At 37.2% G+C, this 14,617-nt stretch overlaps 1 pseudogene; it reads left to right on the top strand.

The window, feature by feature from the left end:
• The first annotated feature begins 1,507 nt into the window (after positions 1 to 1,507).
• On the top strand, positions 1,508 to 13,985 carry LOC149139302 (uncharacterized; annotated as a pseudogene).
• Positions 13,986 to 14,617: the final 632 nt, after the last annotated feature.

Genomic DNA, 14,617 nt, shown 5'->3' on the forward strand with positions numbered 1-14,617 from the left:
ATCCAAAAGGATCCTGACGCTCCCACAACATGCATATGCATGCGTCGAGGGACTTTTCTGCCTAGTACTATGCCTGTGTCTTCTGGATTTGAGCCACTTTTTTAGGCCCAGAGTCCAGGTCACTACCCAAAACTCAATGACACTTTTAGAACTCATAAATTACATGGCCACAACAATTACAATCAAAAACTGAGTCCAGGACTAGGCATGACCATCCCCAGCTGGGACTGACATTCTGTCAAACACTTAGCATCAACGTAATCTACAGGAAATGAATACAATACAAGAAGGATAACCACCCTCTTCCCTTAACTATTTTGACATCAATTAGGTCTTTCATCCATTATCCTTTTAGTTACAAGTAATTACATAAAATAACCATGACAATAACCAGTCATATAACCAGGCTTATAACCAACATTAAACCATGGAAATAATAATGAGATAGTAGCCATTAATCAACATATTAACAAGTAAAAATGTAAGAGAACTTAGATTTTATTAAACATAGGGAAAGTCGACCAGGTTCGGGACTTCCACATACCACCCGACCGTAGACATGGTTGAACCAACTCTTTCTTTCAACTAGTCAACCCTGTGCCATATTCCAAGCATGAATGTGGGATCTCATGGATAAACCAATCCAAAAAACACCAAGGGAATTTTGAGGTTAAACCACCTCCACTTTCACCATACCGCAATCTCACCAAAATTGACACTGAGATCACAAAACCAAAGCGAGCTTGGAATGCCTCCTGACTCCATCACTATCCTTAAGGAATTTTATGTCTCCTTGTCTCTCAGGCTTTACCACAATCCATATTAAATCACTAGGCCCTAAACAGAGACACCAGTCTCTCAGGATTTACCAAAATCCACACTGGGTCACTAGGCCCTAAACCAAGACTCCACCCTCCGGCTTTACAGTGTATCCCACCAAAACCAATGAAGGGATTCCTAGCAGGGATCAAAATTGAACACGTCAGAGCCCTTCAAAGGGTCTCTGGCAAGTCAGAGAAGTAAGAAGAAAATTTTACCAATCAAAAAACATTTAAAAATTGATTTTTGTCATTTAAAAAAAAAATTGGAATAATATCTTAAAATTTTTTAAGAAGTGCTGTCAAATTGTCAATTTTTTTTTAAATTTCATTTTTCCTGAAATTAGAATTTTAGGAATGAAAAAATTAGAATTTTAGGAATGTTGAATTTGTAAATTTCTTTTCATGTTAAAACTTAAGTCCCATTTGAAAAACAACAGTTTCCTTTTGAGTTGTTTTTTCTAATTGTGCATATGATGCAAGTTCTTATTACGCCGTATTCCCTCTGAAATCAACTCCCCTCTCTGCTTACCTGTCATCGTGTAAGCCACATGATTATATGTTAGACGATTGCAACAATTTCAGCCGTTGATCGTTGATTCAAAAGGGTTGCCCAAACGGTTTGGGCGTTTCATTTGGCAGATCGAATAGTTTCATCAGGGCAGCTGAACCGGGCTCTCTAGTGCTACATGCGTCCCACTAACCCTGTTGGCGGGCTTTTCTTGTACTGTCTGTGGGTGGAGTTGATTGATCCCAAGGCTGTACTGAGCAGGCAGCACATTCTCACAAATCCCGGTGTTCTCAAATCCATCGTTGAGAAAGCGGACATGAGAGAAAGCGATATCGTCCTGGAAATCGGCCCGGGTACTGGAAATCTAACCCTAGAGTTGCTGCAGGCCGCCCACAGAGTCATCGCAGTCGAGATCGATCCCGGATGATCGAAGTAGTTCACAAACGCATAAAGGGGACCGAAATGGCTCAGAGATTGGAGGTGAGTTCCAATTTCCTTTGCATCTTGTTTTTACATTCATTCACCTTATTTACCTCATTAACAATATGTCAATTCCACATGGATTGTGACTCTTCATGCCCACCCCAAGTTTCAAATCCTCAGAGACATGTTTTCCCTTCATGAGCTGTTGCTTCTATGCACCTGTGTAAGCAGCGGCTCAGGCTCCGGCTCCATGTGGATGGGGCAAGGTGTAGGTCTTCTGCCACAATCACTGAGACATATGTTTTCGAATATCTGTTGTCAGCCTGCTATAGTTCGTTGTGATATTCACATAATGGAAATGGGCATGCTTTCTGCATGACCTGACTTCAGTTCATCGTGATAATCCCATAATGGAGAAGGGTGCGCTTGCTGCATTTGTAAACTGGAAACATCAACCAAAAAAAAATCCTACATTGACAACAATACTGAAGAAGGTTTATTTGTGAAATACCACATACATTAAAACTTTTTCAAATCTTTGCCAATCTGAAAACTGGGTTTAGGGTGAATTTCTCATGCCTATGTGATGAAAACTGGCTATGGGGTGAAGTCCTCATGCTTATGTGATAGCAGCCTTCTTTTCTTCAGTTACTACCTTTCTCCAATCTAATGATGCTTAGAAGTACCTGTGTGCTTTGGGAAGCCATAATCTTGTAACGTACTGCACTTTCTGTCTGGCAATGAAAAATGCCAATTTTGGTAATAAAACACTTCTTCTTTTTGCAAATTTGATGTTGCAGATGGATTCCCTACCCCCTTATGTCCAATTGGGCACCTCAGTATTAAATTTATGCAATTCAAACCTGTAATTCCAAGATTCTGGCAAAATTTCTGCCAGATTTACAAGGAAAATGCACTGGAAAGAGATTCTGTTTACTGCAAGGTTAGCCTAAGCTATGTGCTTTGCAGGTTCCCTTGTGATGTCTTCGTAATTGTCTCTTGCAATTCCTTTTTTGTTCCTTGTGATTGCTGTCTTTGGTGATACCTTGTTAATTTTTGGGATTACGATAAATCAAAGTTGCTCTTCTCTAATATGACTATCTCCTTTTTCTTTTCTGTTATGGACAGTTGGTGCGAGGGGACATACTACGAACAAACTTGCCAACTTTTGACATATGTGTAGCCAATATACCTTACCAGATATCATCTCCGCTCATCTTCAAGCTTTTGTCCACCATGCCCAAGTTTCGAAGTGCCACCCTCATGCTTCAGAAGGAATTTGGCCACCACCTCGTGGCAAAGCCTGGTGATTCCCTTTTCAATTGCTTGGCTGTCAATGTGGATCTTTTGGCCAGTACCAAGCTCCTTATGGATGTGAGCAAGAGGCATTTTACGCCATGCCCTAAAGTGGATTCCTCTGTTGTGAGAATCGAACCAAGGGCATGGCCTCCTCCAGTCGACTTGAGTGAATGGAATAGATTCACTCTGATGTGTTTCACCAAAAAGAATAAGACTCTCGGTGCAATCTTCCTGTTCATCAATTTTAATCTTGAAGGCATATATCCCTGCTATTGTTTATTTTCTCCCCAAGATTATCTTCTTTAAAGGCATTTAGAGCATGGATGGCAGCAATTTCTCAACAAACAGTATAGGTACATTTACATTGTATGAGCAAATGGAGGAATTTTTCCTTTTTAGTTAAAAGGACGAATCATCTTCGGTTTTTCTTTGCAAGCAATACTTTAAGCAGACAGGCGTTTCAATATGAATTAGTTATGTTTTTTCGATCTCTTCATATTTATTTTCTTCAACATGTTTGAAACCTTTTCTTCTGGGAACTATTGTTTTTGCAAATATTTTACCTTGAATCAATTCGTCTCAGCATGCATTCAAGTTAGTTAGAATGGAATCACATAGGTTTCAGCAGTTTAGCCTAGTCAGTTGTCTCATTAGTCAGGACTTATGAGATGTATGTTAAAAGACTGAAACCTGCTTATGTTAAGGTGAATTTGTGCTGAAAACAGTTTTCAATACTCACGGATCAGACCTTGATCCGAAGAAACTTGTGGGTTAATGGAAACTCATGATCACAGATATAACTGAAAAAGGGAAAAGGAAACCCTCCTATTGAACGATTTCCTCTGCGAAGTTTTTCTCAAGCTCTTGTCAAATACAAGGCAAACTCTTACATTCCAGCTTAACAGAGTTCTTCGTAGAACTGAGGTTTTAAACATTTTGTTCGTAACTGACAGGAAAAATATCTTGAAGATGGATCACTTTCAGCTGCATAATTTTTTTAGTGTCTTGTACTCTAAAGTTGGAGTACGAGGGAAAATATTCCTTGCTCATTAAATAAAGCCTCATCTGTGACTCCGTTGGTAACAACCACTCTTTAGAAGGTAGGCCCCGATATAAATACCAACATTTTGAAAGAGAGTCTAAAATCCTGAAAGGCTCTAAAGGATCATAGTGTACAACGGTGACTTCTCCACAAAGATTAGTCTTGCACATTACACAAGACTTGATCGAAGGATTTTCTGCGTAATGAAAAAGGCAATATGGAGATTCCAATCACGTTCCAAGGCATTTTTTAAAATGTGGATGTGACAAAAGGTTGTTGTGGAACGTGTTGTTTGTATATTTTAACACACTAACACTTTACAACAATGAACTAACAATATTCATGATGAAAATAGCAATAGGGAAGATTTATCTGCATAATGAAAAAGACAATATGGGAGATTCCAATCATGTTCCAAGGCATTTTTTAAAATGTGGACGTGACAAAAGGTTGTTGTGGAAGGTGTTGTTTGTATATGGGAAATTTCTTGATCATTTTGTATAATCCTAATGTTGATAGATATGTCTACTAAGTGGTTCCAGTTAATGGGGCATTGATTTGAGTGGTCAATATATTTTTATTATTTATCAAAGTAATCTTGTGTTGTATTTGTGTTCTTCAATTTATGCCTTACGGCGTTTCCTTTGCAACATCTGATGCAAATGCTAGTTAATTATTATGTCACAATTACCTTTTGATACCATTACATTTGGCAGTTGTTCCCATTTCAAAAACAACAGTTTCTTTTCGAGTTGTTTTTTTTAATTGTGCATATGATAGAAGTTCTTATTAATTATTATGTCACAACTACCCCTTGATACCATTACATTTGGTAGTTTCAATTGAGAGCGACTAGATGTCAATATGGGCCATGTATTAGGTCTGTAATTTCATTGGGTTGTGCTTGAAGGTTGCCTAAAGCAAGGTTTGATGACGATTTAAGTTGGAGAGGAGCATAGATTCATCATTCAGCAAACGACTTTCAAGCAAGGTTTAAGCACGATTTATGCTTGGAGAGGAGCGCATTCAACAAGCTTCCTAACATACTGGATTTGATTTGTTTGCGGATTCCCAATTCCTGGTATGTTTTCATATTAAAAAAGGAGATACCAAAAACATATACACATTTGTACATTCGTTTGTTGAATCCTAAACCTGTTTAGAATTTTACTAAATTTTTTCGTTCATGCAATAAACTTAAATTTGATTGAGCTACTTGTATATTGGCTTGAACGTTTTGGTCACAAAAATTTCCTACAAAATTAATCCTTATCTAAACTGGAGCAGGAATATAGGTCTCCTTTTTATCCATTAATGGTAAATGCATTCGATATATTAGTTGTGGCTCATATCAGACCTGCCTTATATACAACATCCATGGGGTTGTTGTTCCACCATTTTCCTGTGGCTCATATCAGACCTGCCTTATATACAACATCCATGGGGTTGTTGTTCCACCATTTTCCTGTGAAAAAATAAAAAGAAATTTGAAAATAATTTACTGTTGTCAATTGAATTGATCTTTTTTTTTATGCTTTTCATTATAGAAGTGCGACCTGAATATGTGCCCTTCTAAATGAAATTAAGACCTGCCCTTCAAATTTGATCACTGATTCCTAGGACTTTGGGTTTTTCCTGAGACCACCTCCGACCTAGATTCTAAAACCATATGGAATTTCCAAAGCTCAAAACCGAGAAAAAAAATCCCATCATACCATGGCTATCTAGAAAAAGGAAAGGTAAGGCTGAAAACCACAGTCATAACCCGTCAAAACCATGCCATCGACAAAAACTAGACCATATACCAACATGCAAAGTCATGCATGTCAAAACCAGCTAGGAAATCACACATGCAATATGTTACCTACAAGTATTCCTGTTGAGGTTGCTTGATCCTACTCTTCCTTGCTTGATCTTTTCTTTCCTTCCTTTCCTTGTCCTTCCTTTTCTTTCTTTTCCTTTCCTTGCTCCAAAACTAGAGTGCTCCAAGAAAAATCTAAGTGCCCAAGAGTGAGAGAGAGAGAGAAATAATAATGAGAGAGCTCCAAAACTGAACTGACAAAAAGACATGAACTGATCCTCAAAATCCTTTTTATCAATGGGACCTCCATTTTCCTTAATTTTCCTCCTCACATGCAACCTGTAACCTTTCACCTCCCTTTTCTCCTATTTTCCTTTATTTTCATAAATAAATGTGTCAAAAATGCCTTTTTTCCCTTTTAATGCCTTAGCCATTGCCTTTTCCAATTTCCTTAGCTATAAACACATCCAGTGATGCCCACTAGGATATCTTTTCCCAACATTCATCTTGGAATAAGTGTCCCTTAACCTTGGTCTTATTTTTCCTTTATTAACTTTTATTACATGAAATTTTAACCAGGGGTTGTTAAGTATTGCAGGTGGAACCAGAGGGAGAGTTCCAGCTAGAGCCATAATGCATATTCCAACGAAAACAACTCATGCTCTAGAACCCACAAATAGAGTAGGTTAAATTGCAGTGGAAGCACTTTGGGTCTAATGAAGCTACATGGGAGATGTTTGATTAGATGTGGGCATCATATCCTTCTTTATTTGTTGGTTGAAGAAAATGAGTTTTTGATATGTGTGTGTGTGTGTGTCACTGTAAATACCACATCGAGATTTGTCTATAAAGCTTCAATAGTTTTCATTGTAAATAGTACATCAAACTATATTTATAAAGCTCCATAGGAAATATGTTTTACTAGTCATAAGCGTCATAGAACATTGAGGACGTCATTCCCCCAAGTGGGAGGGGTTTGTAATATCCCTAGGTTGATTTTCTATATAAATAAAATAAGACCAAGGTCATGGGACACATATTCCAAGCTGAATGGAGGGAAAACACTATAATGGGTATCAATTGTGGTTAATTAATGGCTATGGAAATTGGCATAAGCAATAGGAAATAAATGGAAATTTAATATGAGAAATAAAGGAAAATAGGAGAAAAGGAAGATGAAGAGACACAATATGCATGCAAGAGAAATCAGAGAGAAATTAGAGGAAAATGAAAGAAAAAGGAAATGAATAGGATATACATCAATTATAAAAAGGCATTTGAGAAATAATTCATATCTTTTCACAATTTAGCTTTTGATCACTTTCAGAAATTGATCTCTAGGAGAAGAGAGAGCAAGCACTTGGATAAAATCCAACAAGCAAGAAAGCAAGCAAAGGAAAGAAAGGGAGCACAAGGAAAGGTTGCAAGAACACCTACTATAGGAGTAAATTGTAGGTAACAGGTTGCATGTGTGATTTCATTGTTGAGATTTGGATGCATGATACATGCATTTGGTTATTTGGTTGCTTTATTGTCACTGGAATGGGATTTTTCTTGGACTGACAGTGGTTTTCAACCTTGCCTTTCCATTTCCTGGATAGACATGGTTTTTTGGATTCCTTGTTTTGGTTTAAGCTTTGGATGGCTAGTTGATTTTAGATACTAGTAAGGTGGTCTTAGGAAAATTCCCAAGGGTCAAGGGTGGAGATGGGCTTTCTGATGGAATCCTTGATGGATGGGTGGAGATATGAAAATTCCTATGGTTATGGTGAAGAAATTTGGAGGCATCCGAGCTTGTTTGGTGTTAGTGATTTCTAGACCAGTTTAGGTGAAATCGTTGTGGCTGATGGTTGAGGTGGTTTGGCCTTTGAAAGCCTTGTGTGTTTTTGTTTTGGTTTATCCCACGTGATCTTAGATTCATTCTTGGAATATGGCATGAGGGTAATTGGTTGAAAGAAATATTTGGTTCAGCCCAATCTACGGTTGGGTGGTATGTGAAAGTCCCAGACTTGGTTGGAATTTGCATATGTTAATATGAGTTATTTTCTTATTATGATCAATGAGCACATGTACTGGTTATTGTGTTTATTTTTGGACTGGTTGTCATGGATTCATTCTGGTTATATGTTGGTTATAGGCTTGGATAAATTATGTGCTCTTGTTATGGATCCTATTCATGACTTGATAAGTTATTTAATGGTTATGTGAATGCATGGAGTAACAAGTGTTGATGCAACTAGTTTGAAAGGGAATTGAGCCTTCTTGTTGATTACTTGATGAAATTAAGGAGATATTGAACATATATGCATTCATGACCTGTAGTTACTATGTTTACCATTTGTTTGACATAAAATTTCGCATGTGTTTAGAAACTTTTGAGCAAGATCTAGAGTTAGTACTTATCATATAGACTTTTCAGCACCTTAGACTTGATTCTATAAAGTTCTAGGTTATTCTAGGTGGTGACATGTAGGCTACCCTTGAAAAAAGTGGCACTGATTTCATAGTCGCACCCTCTGTAAAGATAGTTCTCATCTACAACCACACAAATGAAGGCATGTGCATGTGGTTGATGCCTTCCAGCTGCATGCACAGCTTGGCATACATGTGACTAGGGTGTAAGGTCTGGGAAAAGAAATTTCTAGCCTAGGGAAAGCTCATCAACAACTATTTTTTGGTATATGTTTGATGTGATGCTCCTGGGAGGTGTCAGTATGTTTTTGATTAGTCAAACCCACTTCCATTACTATAACTTGGATGTTGGATCATTTCATAGTAACTCTCAGCTCCTATTTACCTAGAGAGTCTATAAAATTGGGTAAAAGTGGGATAGGGTGGTTACACCAAATATTGGCATGCAGATCTAATGGAACGGTGATTGGAATCCATCCATCTTGTAGTGAGATACAATGTACGGTTGGTTGCTCCTTCATCGACTAGGAAATCAATAAATCTTTTGGCAATCCTACTTACATGTGAGGGGACATGGCCTTGCATATCTTGGAGGAGGGTGTGTATAAGATCAAGGAGAGTCTCTAGTCTTTAAGAGGTGGAAATTTTTCTTGGAGATGATCCCTTTTGTCATTTGATGAACATAGAGAGGATTAGTTGAGAATACCCTTCCATTATCAATTGAGTGAAGCCTTGTTGTTGAGAAATTTGGAGTCCATAGATTAGAGCATGTAGTTCAACAATGTTATTTTAAGTTATTCCAAGATGCCCTAAGTACAAAAATGAGATGTGGATAAGAGGGTCCCTAAGGACTCCACCATAAATAGTGATTCCATGATTTGCATTAGATGCGTCATCAAAGTCAAGCTTTAAAAAAGGTGGAGGAGGATGAGACCGAGATATTGGAGATGAGAAAGTCATTAGAGGGGGAATTGAAGCAATAAAGATAAGAGAATAATGAAAACCCCGGTTGTTAAGAATGAGAATTTTTACTCTACTACATTTGAGATCCTCTTCATTCCATTTGCAAGTTTTCAAAGAGTCAAGAAGATTCTGAGATAGTTGTTGCCATATTTAAGAGAGAAAGAGAGTTCCTTATTTTTGAATATATGCCTATTTTTTCCTTGTATATTGTTAGGTTCTTAGGGTTTTGAGGTCAAATACCTTTGTCTCGTTCAATCATTTTTTGTTTTTGAGTAGCAGTTTAGCCTATGAACTATTGTTGTTGTCATAGTCTAAAATTCAATGTCCCACATCCTTGCAAGTCTTCCATAAAGGGTTCATGCAAATTTTGAAAGAGTCTCAGTCACTGGAAGTCATGAGGTGAGTTGTTTATAAAGTCAATTAGTGTTCAAAGGGTTATGTGTTAGTATTCACTGGTTAGAACCATTAAAAGGTCATTTTGTTTAAGTTTAAGGTTCTGTTGATTGTGGAGTATGATTCATTAAGTTTTTCAACCATTTACAATTTATGCTTCTATTCATATCTCTTTACCATGCATTTTTCCATCCTACACCCTATTTCACTAATTCCCTTCATACATGCACCCCCTACATGTATATTTACATCCCACATTCATATATATACATACTCACCCCCCATCCTAAACCCACTTCCTAATCACCATTATCCACCTCCCTATACTCATTTTCTACCATTGTTGATAATATACCTCCATATATAATCGATATCATTCATGTATCATATTATAACTACTATTCCCATAACCCCTTGTCCTACACCTTCACTCATGACAATCTAATCAAATGACAAAGTGATCGGATGAATAAGCATACAAAGGAAAAAATAAACAAAGGCTCATTTCAAATATTTCCATGCCAGCCTTATCTCACTTTTCACTCAACATTTGCGCTCATTCTGAAACACAGTAACAACATACGAGTTCAAAGAGTGAAACCAAATAGGCACAGTGACAGGACAGAGTTTGTTTTCACTTTGGAAGATTGTTTCACAAACGCTACAGATAATCAGGAAATTGCAGAGTTGTTATGAAACTATTGCGCAATTTTCTCCAGCATCTTGCAAAGGAGACACGCATTCACAAATTGGTTCTCCTTATTATTTGAGGTAGGATACATAATCACCGGGTCATATCAAGCACATTACATACTCAGCCTTGTATAGAACCATCTGCAACCGTATCAATGATGGATGGTCTACTACACTTTGTGCTCTGAAATTGATTGTTTTAGACATCATTTTCAAAAGCTTCTTCTGATTGAAGGGAAGATAATTTCAAAAAACTGAAAGAGGTTTTTTCTCAAGAACGGGTCAAAGAACAAAAACCTCCTCCAGTTTCTACACAAGTGTCATGGGTTGGGAGAATAAAATGCATCTTTAAAGCATATTTTCCAAACTATGCAATTTGTTGTTTTAATCATGATTTTCGGAAACCGATTCTAAGGAGCTAGGGAATAATTTTAGGAAACTAGTGTCATGGTGTCACCTCTCTCATTTTGTGCACACGTGTCACAGTTTTGGAATTACAGATGTCACATAGAGACCCATTTTTCATAATTTCCTGCTGCCAGAATTCTGAAATTTGTTTTGAAATTCGATTTGTAAATTCATATTTTCGTATTTTTAATAATGCTTGGGGGTCATAAGGCACAGGTGATCGTTTTTTGTTCTTGTTTTTTTTTTGGATAGGGAAAGACAGCTCAATTTCAGATATTCAAATTTTGTTGCGTAATTGTTGTGCAAGAGTTGAAATCGATAAATTTTAGGCTTATGCGTGTGAAAAGAAATATTATATGGGCCCCTCTCCACCTTAGCCACCTAGTCATTACCCTTCATCAACCAGTTGTTCGCCAGTGCTAAAGGTGTGCATGCCTAGCTCAAGCTGACTGAGCAACTATTGTGCAAGTTCCAGTGATCAAATTTGAAGGGCATGTCTTAATTTCATTTAGAAGGGCACATATTCAGGTCGCACTTCTATAATGAAAAGCATAAAAAAAAAAGAGCAATTCAATTGACAACAGTAAATTATTTGCAAATTTTTTTTATTTTTTCACAGGAAAATGGTGGAACAACAACCCCATGGATGTTGTATATAAGGCAGGTCTGATATGAGCCACAGGAAAATGGTGGAACAACAACCCCATGGATGTTGTATATAAGGCAGGTCTGATATGAGCCACAACTAATATATCGAATGCATTTACCATTAATGGATAAAAAGGAGACCTATATTCCTGCTCCAGTTTAGATAAGGATTAATTTTGTAGGAAATTTTTGTGACCAAAACGTTCAAGCCAATATACAAATAGCTCAATCAAATTTAAGTTTATTGCATGAACGAAAAAATTTAGTAAAATTCTAAACAGGTTTAGGATTCAACAAACGAATGTACAAATGTGTATATGTTTTTGGTATCTCCTTTTTTAATATGAAAACATACCAGGAATTGGGAATCCGCAAACAAATCAAATCCAGTATGTTAGGAAGCTTGTTGAATGCGCTCCTCTCCAAGCATAAATCGTGCTTAAACCTTGCTTGAAAGTCGTTTGCTGAATGATGAATCTATGCTCCTCTCCAACTTAAATCGTCATCAAACCTTGCTTTAGGCAACCTTCAAGCACAACCCAATGAAATTACAGACCTAATACATGGCCCATATTGACATCTAGTCGCTCTCAATTGAAACTACCAAATGTAATGGTATCAAGGGGTAGTTGTGACATAATAATTAATAAGAACTTCTATCATATGCACAATTAAAAAAAACAACTCGAAAAGAAACTGTTGTTTTTGAAATGGGAACAACTGCCAAATGTAATGGTATCAAAAGGTAATTGTGACATAATAATTAACTAGCATTTGCATCAGATGTTGCAAAGGAAACGCCGTAAGGCATAAATTGAAGAACACAAATACAACACAAGATTACTTTGATAAATAATAAAAATATATTGACCACTCAAATCAATGCCCCATTAACTGGAACCACTTAGTAGACATATCTATCAACATTAGGATTATACACAATGATCAAGAAATTTCCCATATACAAACAACACCTTCCACAACAACCTTTTGTCACGTCCACATTTTAAAAAATGCCTTGGAACATGATTGGAATCTCCCATATTGTCTTTTTCATTATGCAGATAAATCTTCCCTATTGCTATTTTCATCATGAATATTGTTAGTTCATTGTTGTAAAGTGTTAGTGTGTTAAAATATACAAACAGCACGTTCCACAACAACCTTTTGTCACATCCACATTTTAAAAAATGCCTTGGAACGTGATTGGAATCTCCATATTGCCTTTTTCATTACGCAGAAAATCCTTCGATCAAGTCTTGTGTAATGTGCAAGACTAATCTTTGTGGAGAAGTCACCGTTGTACACTATGATCCTTTAGAGCCTTTCAGGATTTTAGACTCTCTTTCAAAATGTTGGTATTTATATCGGGGCCTACCTTCTAAAGAGTGGTTGTTACCGACGGAGTCACAGATGAGGCTTTATTTAATGAGCAAGGAATATTTTCCCTCGTACTCCAACTTTAGAGTACAAGACACTAAAAAAATTATGCAGCTGAAAGTGATCCATCTTCAAGATATTTTTCCTGTCAGTTACGAACAAAATGTTTAAAACCTCAGTTCTGCGAAGAACTCTGTTAAGCTGGAATGTAAGAGTTTGCCTTGTATTTGACAAGAGCTTGAGAAAAACTTCGCAGAGGAAATCGTTCAATAGGAGGGTTTCCTTTTCCCTTTTTCAGTTATATCTGTGATCATGAGTTTCCATTAACCCACAAGTTTCTTCGGATCAAGGTCTAATCCGTGAGTATTGAAAACTGTTTTCAGCACAAATTCACCTTAACATAAGCAGGTTTCAGTCTTTTAACATACATCTCATAAGTCCTGACTAATGAGACAACCGACTAGGCTAAACTGCTGAAACCTATGTGATTCCATTCTCACTAACTTGAATGCATGCTGAGACGAATTGATTCAAGGTAAAATATTTGCAAAAACAATAGTTCCCAGAAGAAAAGGTTTCAAACATGTTGAAGAAAATAAATATGAAGAGATCGAAAAAACATAACTAATTCATATTGAAACGCCTGTCTGCTTAAAGTATTGCTTGCAAAGAAAAACCGAAGATGATTCGTCCTTTTAACTAAAAAGGAAAAATTCCTCCATTTGCTCATACAATGCAAATGTACCTATACTGTTTGTTGAGAAATTGCTGCCATCCATGCTCTAAATGCCTTTAAAGAAGATAATCTTGGGGAGCAAATAAACAATAGCAGGGATATATGCCTTCAAGATTAAAATTGATGAACAGGAAGATTGCACCGAGAGTCTTATTCTTTCTGGTGAAACACATCAGAGTGAATCTATTCCATTCACTCAAGTCGACTGGAGGAGGCCATGCCCTTGGTTCGATTCTCACAACAAAGGAATCCACTTTAGGGCATGGCGTAAAATGCCTCTTGCTCACATCCATAAGGAGCTTGGTACTGGCCAGAAGATCCACATTGACAGCCAAGCGATTGAAAAGGGAATCACCAGGCTTTGCCACGAGGCGGTGGCCAAATTCCTTCTGAAGCATGAGGGTGGCACTTTGAAACTTGGGCATGGTGGACAAAAGCTTGAAGATGAGCGGAGATGATATCTGGTAAGGTATATTGGCTACACATATGTCAAAAGTTGGCAAGTCTGTTCATAGTATGTCCCCTCGCACCAACTGTCCATAACAGAAAAGAAAAAGGAGATAGTCATATTAGAGAAGAGCAACTTTGATTTATCGTAATCCCAAAAATTAATAAGGTATCACCAAAGACAGCAATCACAAGGAACAAAAAAGGAATTGCAAGAGACAATTACGAAGACATCACAAGGGAACCTGCAAAGCACATAGCTTAGGCTAACCTTGCAGTAAACAGAATCTCTTTCCAGTGCATTTTCCTTGTAAATCTGGCAGAAATTTTGCCAGAATCTTGGAATTACAGGTTTGAATTGCATAAATTTAATACTGAGGTGCCCAATTGGACATAAGGGGGTAGGGAATCCATCTGCAACATCAAATTTGCAAAAAGAAGAAGTGTTTTATTGCCAGACAGAAAGTGCAGTACGTTACAAGATTATGGCTTCCCAAAGCACACAGGTACTTCTAAGCATCATTAGATTGGAGAAAGGTAGTAACTGAAGAAAAGAAGGCTGCTATCACATAAGCATGAGGACTTCACCCCATAGCCAGTTTTTATCGCATAGGCATGAGAAATTCACCCTAAACCCAGTTTT

The sequence above is a fragment of the Pinus tabuliformis genome, chromosome X (genome assembly GCF_031772625.1).
Source record: "Pinus tabuliformis cultivar Carrire ecotype Pingquan chromosome X, CPIR1, whole genome shotgun sequence".
NCBI lineage: Eukaryota > Viridiplantae > Streptophyta > Pinopsida > Pinales > Pinaceae > Pinus > Pinus tabuliformis.